Below are 14718 nucleotides of genomic sequence, written 5' to 3' on the forward strand. Positions count from 1 at the left end.
AAGGTCACCAACACATCTATTGGTCTCGGTGTGTTTCCAAGGGTATGGAAGTCGGCCATAATAACGGCCATCTTTAAATCAGGCGACCCTGCTGACGTGAGTAACTACAGGCCCATTAGTATACTACCTGTGGTGTCAAAGGTTGTTGAAAAGTGTGTAGCAGAACAACTGATTGCCCACCTCAACAACAGCCCCTTCACATTACACTCCATGCAGTTTGGCTTCAGAGCGAAACACTCCACAGAAACGGCCAACTGCTTTCTTCTGGAAAATGTGAAGTCCAAGATGGACAAAGAGGGTGCTGTTGGGGCTGTGTTTCTGGACCTAAGGAAGGCTTTTGATACTGTTAACCATGAGATTCTCATCACAAAATTGTCCAAGTTCAACTTTTCCCCTGATGCCTTGAGATGGATGAAATCATACCTTGAAGGCAGAACTCAGTGTGTCAGAGTGAGCAATGAGCTGTCGCCCACTCGTAGCTATGATGTGGGCGTGCCCCAAGGGTCAATACTGGGGCCCCTCCTGTTCAGCCTGTACATTAATGATCTGCCTTCTGTCTGTACTGGGTCTGACGTTCAAATGTATGCAGATGATACAGTGATATATGTGCATGCAAAGAGCAAACAACAAGCTGCACAAGAACTCACTACTGTAATGGTCCAGGTTACAAAGTGGCTCAGTGACTCGTGTTTGCATCTCAATGTGAAAAAAACTGTTTGCTTGTTCTTCACAAAGAGGGCAACAGATGCTACTGAGCCAGATGTCTATGTGTCAGGGGAGAAGCTCCAGGTGGTATCCGATTTTAAGTACTTTGGCATCATACTTGATTCCAACCTCTCTTTTAAAAAGCATGTGAAAAAGGTAATTCAAATAACCAAATTCAACCTAGCTAATTTCCGATTTATACAAAATTGTTTGACTACAGAGGTAGCAAAACTGTACTTCGAAACTATGATACTCCCCCACTTAACATACTGCTTGACTAGTTGGGCCCAAGCTTGCTGTACAACATTAAAACCTATTCAGTCTGTCTACAAACAGGCTCTCAAAGTGCTTGATAGGAAGCCCAATAGCCATCATCATTGTCACATCCTTAGAAACCATGAGCTCTTGAGTTGGGAAAATATTGTGCAATAGACCGACGCATGTCTTGTATTCAAGATCCTTAATGGCCTGGCTCCCCCTCCACTCAATATTTTTGTTAAACAGAAAACCCAGACATATGGCAGCAGATCCACAAGGTCTGCCATGAGAGGTGACTGTATAGTTCCCCTAAGGAAAAGCACCTTTAGTAAATCTGCATTCTCTGTGAGAGCTTCCCATGTCTGGAATACACTGCCATCAGACACACATAACTGCACCACATATCACACTTTCACAAAATGCTTGAAGACATGGCTAAAGGTCAATCAGATTTGTGAACATGGTCCCTAGCTGTGTGTTGCCGCTTTCCATGTTGTCTGTTGTCTGTAGCTTGTGAGGTGTGGAAACTCTTTGTTGCTTTTATGAATTTTGTCTTGCTGCTTTTTGTTCTGTCTGTATGCTACGTCTTGCTTGTCCTATGTTGCTCTGTATGTATGCTATGTATTCTTGTCCTATGTTGCTATGTCTTGCTTGTTCTATGTTGCTATTGTCTATATTGTAATTGTTTTTAATAACCTGCCCAGGGACTGCGGTTGAAAATTAGCCGGCTGGCTAAAACCGGCACTTTTACTGAAACGTTGATTAATGTGCACTGTCCCTGTAAAAATAAAAATAAACTCAAACTCAGCAAACTGGATGCAGTCTATCACAGTGCCATCCGTTTTGTCACTAAAGCACCTTATACCACCCACCACTGCGACTTGTATGCTCTAGTCGGCTGGCCCTCGCTACATATTCGTCGCCAGACCCACTGGCTCCAGGTCATCTACAAGGTCATGCTAGGTAAAGCTCCGCCTTATCTCAGTTCACTGGTCACGATGGCAACACCCATCCGTAGCACGCGCTCCAGCAGGTGTATCTCACTGATCATCCCTAAAGCCAACACCTCATTTGGCCGCCTTTCGTTCCAGTACTCTGCTGCCTGTGACTGGAACGAACTGCAAAAATCGCTGAAGTTGGAGACTTTTATCTCCCTCACCAACTTCAAACATCAGCTATCTGAGCAGCTAACCGATCGCTGCAGCTGTACATAGTCTATTGGTAAATAGCCCACCCATTTTCACCTACCTCATTCCCATACTGTTTTTATTTTTTTACTTTTCTGCTCTTTTGCACACCAATATCTCTACCTGTACATGACCATCTGATCATTTATCAGTCCAGTGTTAATCTGCAAAATTGTAATTATTCACCTACCTCCTCATGCCTTTTGCACACATTGTATATAGACTGCCCCTTTTTTCTACTGTGTTATTGACTTGTTAATTGTTTACTCCATGTGTAACTCTGTGTTGTCTGTGAATGTCTTTACAAACATACATATAAATACACAATTGAAGAAATATAATGCCGACGCAGATGTTAATCTATACACAATCTACCTGTTATAAAAAAAAAATATTACGAATAAATATATCTACATGAAATTAAAGGCAATTTACACAAAGGAACCAAAACGTTGATCTGCTATGCTTTATCTTGGCCAGGTCGCAGTTGTAAATGAGAACTTGTTCTCAACTAGCCTACCTGGTTAAATAAAGGTGAAATAAAAAAAATGTACCCGTTGTGACGCACGGATGTTCAAAACTCCGTTTTGGATGAGACTGACTTTATGACAAAAATGATCCTATGTACACTTTGTAGTCAATTTTGACTTGAATAAATGTTTCTGACAGATATCAATGCCACATAGGCCATTTTCAAAGGGATTGTTTGCTTTTTAAAGGCAGTGGCTCTTTAAGTAATTTAATACAATGAGTAACACGTTGTACTGCACACACATTTAATATACTTAGCTTAACACGCATACAGTACATTACATTTGTTCACTGCATGTCTATGATTCAAACAATTACTAGTACTACTAGGCCAGGATTTGCAGCCCGGAAGTTCGTGGAGATCGCATTAACGGTAAATGCTAAATGTCAGCTCAAACGTAAATTACCTTTAAAAGTCAAGAGCAATGCGCTACTCTCTAACGTGCCTTGGATTGAATCCCGGCCCTAGTCTTCCGACACGAAGACAAAGCATTAGAACAGAGTGACCGAGGCCAGAGCTTCATATCAACAACGGAAGTTAACGTTAGCTTGACATTAGCCTGAGCCGCTCATCTGAGGAGAGACTCAACAGTTACGACAGGAGCCTCAAATTAAAAAGCAATATTTTATCCCATCCTCAGACTGGTTTAGGGAATAAACATCACACTTCCTGAGCTCCCTGGTTTGGGATTGGATTCACTGTATCAGCCTCAGTGATTCCAAATAACTACTATAGAAACACTGCCATACATAGCTTACAGTCAATTTACTTATTGTACTATATCGTGTCAAACAGCCATCCTCTCCACTCTCAGCTACTACTAGTCATCTAACAATACCACAACATGTATGGTGTCAGAGATAATGCTGTTATGTCCACATGAACCACTTTGTCTTTCTAAATGGATAGGCCAGCTTGGCTGTGTTTTCAGTGCTTACTGAATCTTTTAATTGAATATCTAAATCTATAGGCTAACGAAGTGAGCAACAGCAGTTCAATATATACAGTGGGGCAAAAAGGTATTTAGTCAGCCACCAATTGTGCAAGTTCTCCCACTTAAAAAGATGAGAGGCCTGTAATTTTCATCATAGGTACACTTTAACTATGACACTTCAACATACACTTCAACTATGACAGACAAAATGAGAAAAAAAATCCAGAAAATCACATTGTAGGATTTTGAATTAATTTATTTGCAAATTATGGTGGAAAATAAGTATATGGTCAATAACAAAAGTTTATCTCAATACTTTGTTATATACCCTTTGTTGGCAACGACAGAGGTCAAACGTTTTCTGTAAGTCTTCACAAGGTTTTCACACACTGTTGCTGGTATTTTGGCCCATTCCTCCATGCAGATCTCCTCTAGAGCAGTGATGTTTTGGGGCTGTTGCTGGGCAACACAGACTTTCAATTCCCTCCAAAGATTTTCTATGGGGTTGAGATCTGGAGACTGGCTAGGCCACTTCAGGACCTTGAAATGCTTCTTACGAAGCCACTCCTTCATTGCCCGGGAGGTGTGTTTGGGATGATTGTCATGCTGAAAGACCCAGCCACGATGAATCTTCAATGCCCTTGCTGATGGTAGGCTTTGTTACTTGGGTCCCAGCTCTTTGCAGGTCATTCACTAGGTCGCCCCGTGTGGTTCTGGGATTTTTATGACATTCTCCCAATCTTCTTCTGGATCATCCAAATGCTCTCTAGCAAACTTCAGACGGGCCTGGACATGTACTGGCTTAAGCAGGGGGACACGTCTGGCACTGCAGGATTTGCTCTCAGCTCTCTGCAGGTCATTCACTAGGTCCCCCCGTGTGGTTCCGGGATTTTAGCTCACCGTTCTTGTGATCATTTTGACCCCACGGGGTGAGATCTTGCGTGGAGCCCCAGATCGAGGGAGATTATCAGTGGTCTTGTATGTCTTCCACTTCCATTTGCTTGTTTGTGGGTGACCAAATACTTATTTTCCACCATAATTGGCAAATAAATTCATTAAAAATCCTACAATGTGATTTTCTGGATTTGTTTTCCTCATTTTGTCTGTCATAGTTGAAGTGTACCTATGATGAAAATTACAGGCCTCTCTCATATTTTTAAGAGGGAGAACTTGCACAATTGGTGGCTGACTAAATACTTTTTTGCCCCACTGTATGTAGGCTTTTCATTTGATCACTTTTGTTGCAGAGAAATTTCCTGCATAACAGGAAGTGCAAACATAGTGTAATTCAGTTTTAAAAAGGCTTCTAAAGTTTGTAATTTCCAGACTTAATTTGCCCTAAGTAAAACTGTATCAACTTCTACAAAACTTTACATGAATTATAATCCACATTATGATTCACATTTCTTGTTGCTGTAGGATTAATTTCCTGCTGTAACAAAATATCTCAAATTAATAACTGTAATACTTTATTATAACACTCCTAGAAAAAAATGGTTCCAAAAGTTATTCGGCTAGAGAACCCTTTTTGATTTCAGCTAGAACACTTTTAGTTCCAGGTAAAACCATCTGTAAAAAGTGTTCTACCTGGAAGCCAAAAGGGTTCTACCTGGAACCCAAAAGGGTTCTACTGGCAACCAAAAGTGGTTCTTAAAAGGGTTCTTCTATGGGGACAGCTGAAAAACCTTAAAGGTTCTAGATAGCACCTTTTTTTCTAAGAGAGTATGATTTACATCCTCCCTGGGTTTGGACAAGCAATCAGTGGCATCACCCTCAGTATCAACAGCTGCTAACCTCACTGGGATTTATTCAAAAGGCCAGGCTATGAGTGCCTAGGGCTGGATTTGAGCTTCCCATAAACTGACTTAAATTCAATTATATCAACTAGGTGTGCATCAGTGCATGTGTAAATTCATGAGAAAACAATTGCTTCACCATAAGAATACAAGTGTGTGTCTGTGTGTGTGTGTGTCTGTGTGTGCGTGCGTGCGAAAGAGAGAGACAGAGAGAGAGCACCAGGTGGAAGACAAAACTCGTCCACTGAAGAGGTCTCTGCATATGACAGCTTCTACATGGTAACAACTCACGTGGTCACGATGACGGCATGTGGCACAAAGCTGCCTGCATCCAAAAATAAACCATTGTCATATCCCTCCCTTCTTTGTTGTCTTCTCATCCATCCTCTTCCTGCCATCCCCCTTACTAATGGACATCTTAGAATTCCTTTTGAAGGGGATTTTAGTTGGAATTCTGCTTGTCATATGGGGAAATCTAGGAATGTTTTAAGGTTGATCGGAAAATCTGGAAATGTTTGGAGATTGACCCTCGATAACCTGAGAGAGAATGAGGATCTGTAGGGTGGTTAAACCAATTGATGGACTCCTCAAGAATACAATGACTATCTATCTATCTTATCCACAATCCTCTCCACTTCATCTGAATGAAAGTATTTTCACTACAGCAGTACAACAAAGAGATTGAATGAGCCTCCAGGATGCATGACCAAAACAGAGTATTCACCGTGTAGCTGATTGAAATAGAGGTAGAGAGAGAAACGGCTAGAAAGGAAGACTTTACACTAGTGTGTCACACAGGGCTTGTAAGGACGAGACACAACATGTTATACACTGCCAGAGTTTATGACTACTCAAATTAGGTGGAAGTCCGCTTCCATCTCAGATAGTTGCTACGACAACCATTAAATTATTGACGCACACGTTTGATCCCCATTCAAATCAGATTAAAATATAGGTCCTAACAGACACACTTTGTGCAGGAAAGCAGAGAGGCACAGATGTTTATCTATTATATGTCATTTCCTGTGAAGTAATATCTAGTTCTTTATAAAAAATAAAAAGTTGTATTTTTTAGGGGGGGTCTAGGAAGAATGGGTCAGCAGGGTAGCCTAGTGGTTAGAGCGTTGGACTAGTAACCGGAGGGTTGCAAGTTCAAACCCCCGAGCTGACAAGGTACAAATCTGTCGTTCTGCCCCTGAACAGGCAGTTAACCCACTGTTCCTAGGCCGTCATTGAAAATAAGAATTTGTTCTTAACTGACTTGCCTAGTTAAATAAAGGTAAAACATATTTTTTTTTAAAGAATCAACTCCCAGGGCACTAAGGTTGTCATAACCCAATCTTGTGCATTGTTTTTTCCAGTTATACAATTAAAAGCATAAATTCATCAACCTATTGCTGAATCATCAGTTTTGGGTGTGGCTACTGTACATCGGTAATGTCAACATTCTTGTTGGTTAATCGATACTGAACAAAAATCTAAACGCAATGTGCAACAATTTCAAAGATTTTAACAAGTTACAGTTCATATGAGGAAATCAGCCAATTGCAATAAATTAATTAGGTCCTAATCTATGGATTGCACATGACTGGGAATACAGATATGCATCTGTTGGTCACAGATACCTTTAAAAATAAATGGGCCTCACATTGGGCCTCAGGATCATGTAACATTATTTTTGTGCATTTAAATTGCCAATCGATAAAATGCAATTCTGTTCGTTGTCCGTAGCTTATGCCTGCCCATACCATAACCCCCCTGCCACCATGGGCACTCTGTTCACAATGTTGACATCAGCAAACCGCTGACCCTAACAATGCCATACACATTGCGGTTGTGAGGTCGGTTGAATGTACTGCCAAATTCTCTAAAATGACTTTAGAGGCTGCTTATGGTAGAAGGATGAACATTCAATTATCTGACAACAGTTCTGGTGGACATTCCTGTTGTGTGATTAATCTGCACATTTTTGAGTGGCCTTTTATTGTCCCCAGCACAAGGTGCACCTGTGTAATGATAATGCTGTTTAATCAGATTCTTGATATGCCAACCCTGTCAAGTGGATTAATTATCTTGGCAAAGGAGAAATGCTCAATAACAGTAACACGTAAACAAAATTTCTGCACAAAATTTGTGAGAGAAATAAGCTTTTTGTGTGTATTGAACATTTCTGGGGTCTTTTATTTCAGCTCATGAAACATGGGACCAACACTTTACATGTTGCATTTATATTTTTGTTCAGTGTATGTTCTTGGGTCAAGTGGACAAACTTTCCTTAACATACGGCTGAACCAACCACCACAAACAACAGGACAAAACATGGTTCTGGATTTGCCGGCACTAATAAAGTCATTTTTGTTTGGTAGCACTTTATTTTAAGTACAGAAATTACCAGGTATTTACTAGCAAACTACACTGTCAAATGATTAATACACAGTTATACTCTATTTTCTGATTTATTGGGATTGTTTTGGGGATTCATTTTTAAACTCAAGTCAGACCCCATTTTAGACTAGTGAAGATAACAAAGTGTTATTGATGTTGCACTGTTTTGTCAATGCAATTTGTGTGCGATGACAAAGAGCTAATTTCCACATTATGTCAACAATTATGTTCTATGTTGTATTAGTGTATTAGTGTATTATGATATTGTCTTGGGGACACCAGTTGATCAATGTGGAGTGAGCAGTCATATCCTCTGAGTTCATTACTGAGAAGGTTATTCAATCACCCACATAAACATGGACTAGAGAAAACAGAGGAAGTGAGTGACTGTGTGTGTGTGTGTGTGTGTGTGTGTGTGTGTGTGTGTGTGTGTGTGTGTGTGTGTGTGTGTGTGTTCACACATATTTTAATCACTGGCAAGACAGTTGGTATTAAACTGTATCAACAAGAACGACTTGAAGCCTCACAAGTAGAACACACAGAAACTCACAAGCAAAGATTGCATTGCGTCTAAGCTCTTCCTTCCTCATATACAAACCTGAGTTTATTCAAGACTGTAGCCACGGCTACCGAGCAAGTTCTGCAGCCTTCTCTTTCAAAGAAGACACTTGCTTCTGAAATAATTACAAGTTGGCTCAAAAGTCAAACTGTGTGAGTACCCTGTAGGTTTATTGCTGTCAAAAATGTACATGCACTAACTGTAAGTCACTCTGGATTCCTGACGGGCCTCCCCCAGGTGGTGAAGGTAGAAAACAACATCTCCACTTCGCTGATCCTCAACACTGGGGCCCCACAAGGGTGCGTGCTCAGCACCCTCCTGTACTCTCTGTTCACCCATGACTGTGTGGCCATGCACACATCCAATTCAATCAACAAGTTTGCAGACGAAACAACAGTAGTGGGCTTGATCAAATCAAATGTATTTATATAGCCCTTCTTACATCAGCTGATATCTCAAAGTGCTGTACAGAAACCCAGCCTAAAACCCCAAACAGCAAGCAATGCAGGTGTAGCACGGTGGCTAGGAAAAACTCCCTTATAACAGAACATGGCCAAGATGTTCAAATGTTCATAAATGACCAGCATGGTGAAATAATAATAATCACAGTAGTTGTCGAGGGTGCAACAAGTCAGCACCTCAGGAGTAAATGTCAGTTGGCTTTTCATAGCCAATCATTAAGAGTATCTCTGTTGATCACAAACAACGACGAAACAGCCTACAGGGAGGAGGTGAGGGCACTCGGAGTGTGGGGTCAGTTAAATAACCTCACACTCAACAAAACAAAGGAGATAATCGTGGACTTCAGGAAACAGCAGAGGGAGCACCCCCCTTTCCACATCGACGGGACAGCAGTGGAGAATGTGGAATGTTATAAGTTCCTCGGCATACACGTCACGGACAAACTAAAATGGTCCACCCACACAGACAGTGTGGTGAAAAAAACGCAACAGCGCCTCTTCAACCTCAGGAGGCTGAAGAAATGTGGATTGTCACCTAAAACCCTCACAAATTGTTATAGATGCATATTTGAGAGCATCCTGTCAGGCTGTATCACCGCCTGGTACGGCAACTGCACCGCCCACAACCGAAAGAGTCTCCGGAGGGTGGTGCGGTCTGCACAACGCATCACCGGGGGCAAACTACCTGCCCTCCAGGACATCTACAGCACCCGATGTCACAGGAAGAACAAAAAGATCATCAAGGACAACAACCACCCGAGCTACTGCCTGTTCACCCCGTTACCATCCAGAAGGTGAGGTCAGTACAGGTGCATCAAAGCTGGGACCGAGAGACTGAAAAACAGCTTCTATCTCAAGGCCATCAGACTGTTTATAACAGACTAACAGAGAGACTGCTACCTACATACAGACTTGAAATCATTAGCCACTTCAATAAATGAATCACTAGTCACTTTAATAATGCCACTTTAATAATGTTTACATTTCTTGCATCACTCATCTCATATGTATATACCGTATTTTATACCATCTAGCCTATGCCTCTCTGTCATTGCTCATCCATATATTTATATATATATTCTTATTCCATCCCTTTAGATGTGTGTGTATTAGGTAGTTGTTGGGGAATTGTTAGATTACATGTTAGATGTTGCTGTACTGTTGGAACTAAAAGCACAAGCATTTCACTACAGTAGCATAACATCTGCTAACCATGTGTATGTGACCAATAAAATTTGATATGAGAGAGTCTGCTAAATAACTAAAACTTCAAATGTAAATGTAAAGTTTCGAAATAAAAGCTAGAACAAAAACTGATAGTGTATGTCGTCATAAAAAGCTGAAATTGTAAGTTACCGGAAATGATTACAATGGCAATTCATATAGTAATGTTTTGTTTTAGCGGTAACTGTACCGATATGCCAAGAAACAGGCCGGGGAGCCTTATGACAAAACCACGCGTTTTGACAAGACTGCCTTTCATTTTAATAGGCGTAGTAGAGTGAGGCTTTGATGAGAGTAAATAAGGGTACTAATGAGTTGGTCTAATCAATGCCTTGCCTGTGTTGACTCTGTGATGGGGCGACAGAACACAGGGCGGCTTATTGTCTGTGTATAAACGCCTTGGCCTAGAGCCTCCCTGGCTGGGCCTCACTAGCTGGGCCTCCTTGGTTGGGTCTCCCTGGCTGGTCGTAATTCTGCTGCATCATCACTCTCAGTCAGCGCTCTAGTTGATGATCACAATGTAAACTGTACTACGAGGAGGTCCTCGCGACATGTTAAGCACAGGTCTGCTAAATAAATGACATAAACAGAGTTCCAAAGAGCCACGGTTTATTAACAATCGCAGGGCAATACAAAAGTTAATAAAATTGTGAGTCACAATACACCACAGAAGGACACACACTGGCTGGGGCTATTTCTTAGAAGACACACAATGAGTTCGCAGCAGGGCAAGAAATAATCACAAGTATTCACACTCTTTGTAAGACAGCACACTCATGATGAAACACTCGTATTTAGATAAAACACTAAATAATTAGCATACAAAACACACACGTGGATGAATAAGACTTGCTTCTGCTCTCTGACTAAATAGTTCCCTCCTAAGTAAAGTCAGATGTGGCGGTATCTAGGAAAGTGGTGACCAAATAAACAGGTACTGTAGACAAACAAACATTTAAAATAAATAGTCAGCCCGCCAAGGCATCCCCAAATATTTTGCCTGAAATACCAGACTAAACAAAATACCAAACCCTGCCTACCTAATGTAAGGAACTCAATAATACAGTCAGAGCAGTGAAAGGCTTCTCCCAAGCTCACTTTGAAGTTGGCAAGCCATGCTCTTTCCTGGCCTCCACAACCATAACTCGCTGTCAAAGCCGCTTCTCCCAACAGCACTGAACACTTCCCTCCAACTGCGACGGACACGTCACAAAAGTTCAATAAACTTTAGACTTCGACTTCTCCGTCCTCCTCTCCTCCGTGACCCGGAAACCAATAAGTGGTCGAGAAGAGTAAATGTGTTTGTATGCGAACGAAGGAGTCTGCTCCCCTCCTCGAAAACCTACTTCGGCAGAGGATGCGCGAGAGTATCCTCGCAGCAACTAGGCAGAAGGGTTTAACAATCCGCAACACCCCCCTTGAATCAGCTGTTGAGCTGTTGTTTTCCCAAAGGAGAAAAGAATGCAAACATTTAAAAATGATATGCTACTTGTCTATTTGTCGATAAAATGTCTTGCACAACTAGCTACATTCGTGTTACCACTTTACACATATATTTTGGGATTCCACACCTGTAAACTCCATTTGCCTGATGACACGCAAGTGGAGGTGGTTCTCATTTCATATAAGTCATTTCATTTCCCACTGGGCATAGTCAATTCAACATCTATTCAATGTTGGTTCAACGTAATGTTATTGCAATTATGTGGAAACAACGTTAATTCAACCAATGGGTTGTTTCCACGTTTCCTTTCCTCGACTCATGTCCTTGATTACCTTTGACATTTTCAAAAAGGTGGAGAGGACAGAGGAGAGGAGGCGAGCAAAACCATTTGAGATACTCCCATGGAGTGAACAGGAAATGTGCACTGTTCCTTGTGCTCCCGGGTGGAACCAACACTCAATTCAATTCAACACTCTCTTTCCCTGAACGTTTCGCTTCAGGTATTTATGCAAATCGTACACCTCATCTCATAGCGGCCAGTAGGTGCCACTGGCTACAATAAGTTACACATTGGACAGAGTTGAAGACACAGGTGGGTCAAGCTGACCTTCAGGAGCCAAGAACATGCAATCATACACTTTCTTCTATCGGGATAAAAATGTGGAATCTGGCCATTGTGCTATCATATGCAGTGTAGCCTAATGGTTGCTAGACTTCTCATTGAAATAGTAGCAATAGAACATCCTCACTTTGTAACTGGTTTACTACAGTATTGCCATATTTGATTATCTACTGCATGCATGTGGATATATTTTATTCTGATAGGTTTCAATTAAAGGTGGTATTAAAACAAATTGCACACTCCTCGAGCCCAATGTGTGTGCCTGGCCTGTCACATCTAGATGTATGGAGAAGGATTGATATGAACAGGTAGCCTATGACTTGTTGCACGAACAAGTCGACCAGTCTCTGGAAGGCCTGACGATAAGTAGCCTACACGAATGGAAATACTGGCACTGTACGTTGTGCTTCAGCTGTTTCACAATAGGCGTATTACAATTCATTCTTGGTCAGAAGGGCGATTACCGTCGACACCCAAAGGCATAGCATACAAAATGCACTTATGTTACGCGCATGGCCTATCACGCACTCTACTAATGTGACAGGTTCTGTCCCAATGTAAGCAAAATTGGTAACAATGTCAATATGTTTATGTTATCTATCGGGGTGCCACTGGAGTATCCTACAAATAAATACATTGTAATGGCAAGTTATCTTTCTGAACGTTTTTTGAAGAGCTAAAACAGGGAATGTGTTTTATAGGCCTATTGATTAACACTTGACTTCCTAGGAACACTGACACGACACACTTACCTGGCGAGGGCAATACAAGCTGGTCTCCCCGTGTCGCCTACTGTATCCGTCACCAACTAGGAGGAGACCTCACTCAATAACAGTTGACAGCTATGAAAAGCAGATCAAAAGACGGTCTTTGGGACTGCCAACTGGTGCCACTTTCACTTTCTCACGGTGTTGGCTGTCGCTTATCGTAAATATCGTTGATTATTTTATTTTCTGCACCTACTTGCCCGTATGACTAGGCTACACTCCCTCGTCCGCTTCGTGACGAAAACGAACGATCACAGCCAGATAGAGAAGTGGAGTCACAGAACAGTGGGAACACTAGCGGGTGTTACGAGAATTTGTTGTTTTGCAGTCTCTGCTCCTGTATTTATTGGTGCCTCCCAGGCGCCCTCTTTCTGTGCAAAGCGTTTCAATACAATATGTACTAGGCATCCGCGGGTCGATTTTTTCTTGAGCGGATTTTGCGGGGCGACGGAACATAATTACAAGAACATTTGTAGACGGCAAATTGACCGCAAGAAGATCAAACAGATATGTTTGACTAAAACAATCATTTCAAACCTTGATTACATCATACGATCACGTTTATATATATTATGAGTGGGAATACTTACAAACAGATTTCTTCAATTAAAATCTCTTGGAGCTGATTTCCTGATGTTTTATTAGTCTATTATAATAAATAAACCCACTCGCGTGGGGGGCCCTGTACTAAACTATACTTCATATTAGCCCTAAGGCCGGCAGATGGCGATATTGAGTGGTTTCAACTTACCTTCCAAAGGCAATGGGCTCGTTCGAGCATATTGCTTTTGTCAAAATGGTCACTGCCTTTCAAAGTCTGAGCCATTATGGGAATTTTTTTTTTTTTAAACTGTCCGATTTGCACCTACATGTAGGCTGCATGAACTTTGCAACAACCATGTGATCAAAGGTCATGAAGTATCGGCTGCAATTTTATGCACTTGCACCTTACCAGCTTCAACTTGCAGCCACCTGCATTCCAGGCTGTATCACAACTGACTGTAATTTGGAGTCCCATAGGGTGGCGCACAATTGGCCTTAGTGACGGCCGGGGTAGGCCATCATTGTACATAAGAATGTTATTAACCGACTTGCCTAGTTAAATAAAAAAATACAATTGTGGGAGGCTCGATTGTCAACCAATCATTAGGGTGCTTTTGTTTGACCCATGCAAACGTGACCAAAGATGCCCTTTCGAAAAAAGATTGAAGTCAGAGTGGAGTATTAACTGCAGTTAGTGCGAGAGAGACTCAAATAACATATTCATTTGTACATATCCACTGTATACCTGAATGGCGAATTTGGTTCCTGTTTCAGTCACACCCTTAGAAAAAGAAAAAAAAAGATTGCAGTTTTGAAACTGCAGTAAGTGCTGTAACTGCAGCCGACTGATATTTTCTGAACCTCTCCAACACAGAGAAAACACCATCATCTCCCACAGTCAGCAGTCAGGAGCTCTGTGGACCCTGTGAAGGGCATTGTACTGGCTGAGGCCCCACAGCAGCAGCCCATCAGTTATGAGGAAAGGACAAGAAGCCTGTAAGCATTACTAGTCACTCCGTTCTACGTGAATTTCAGTTCTCTAATATTGTAGCAACACATTGTCAACACAGAAGTTGAAGATGTTTTTTCCCTTCTTCAGTCTCACAGAGCTGCTACGGGAGAAGATGAACTCCGGCAAGCAAAAGAGGAATGATTTCCATTTATTTACGAGCAGAAAAATGTTCAGTAAACTTGCCATTTCTTTGCAAATTAGTTCAGTACCGTCTAATTAGTTTATTTTATTTAACTCGGCAAGTCAGTTAAGAACAAATTCTTATTTACAACGACGGCCTAACCTGGCC

At 41.6% G+C, this 14718-nt stretch overlaps 1 protein-coding gene across 1 annotated transcript in view; it reads right to left on the minus strand.

Moving 5' to 3' along the window:
• Nucleotides 1-13191, minus strand: part of LOC115103270 (guanine nucleotide-binding protein G(I)/G(S)/G(O) subunit gamma-12-like) — a 49616-nt gene extending 36425 nt beyond the window's left edge. The window contains exon 1 of the mRNA XM_029624109.2: nt 12860-13191. The gene's annotated coding sequence lies outside the window, so the exon portion shown is untranslated. The remainder of the gene's footprint in view (nt 1-12859) is intronic.
• Between the last annotated feature and the right edge of the window lie 1527 nt (nt 13192-14718).

This window comes from Oncorhynchus nerka, linkage group LG20 (assembly GCF_034236695.1).
Source record: "Oncorhynchus nerka isolate Pitt River linkage group LG20, Oner_Uvic_2.0, whole genome shotgun sequence".
NCBI lineage: Eukaryota > Metazoa > Chordata > Actinopteri > Salmoniformes > Salmonidae > Oncorhynchus > Oncorhynchus nerka.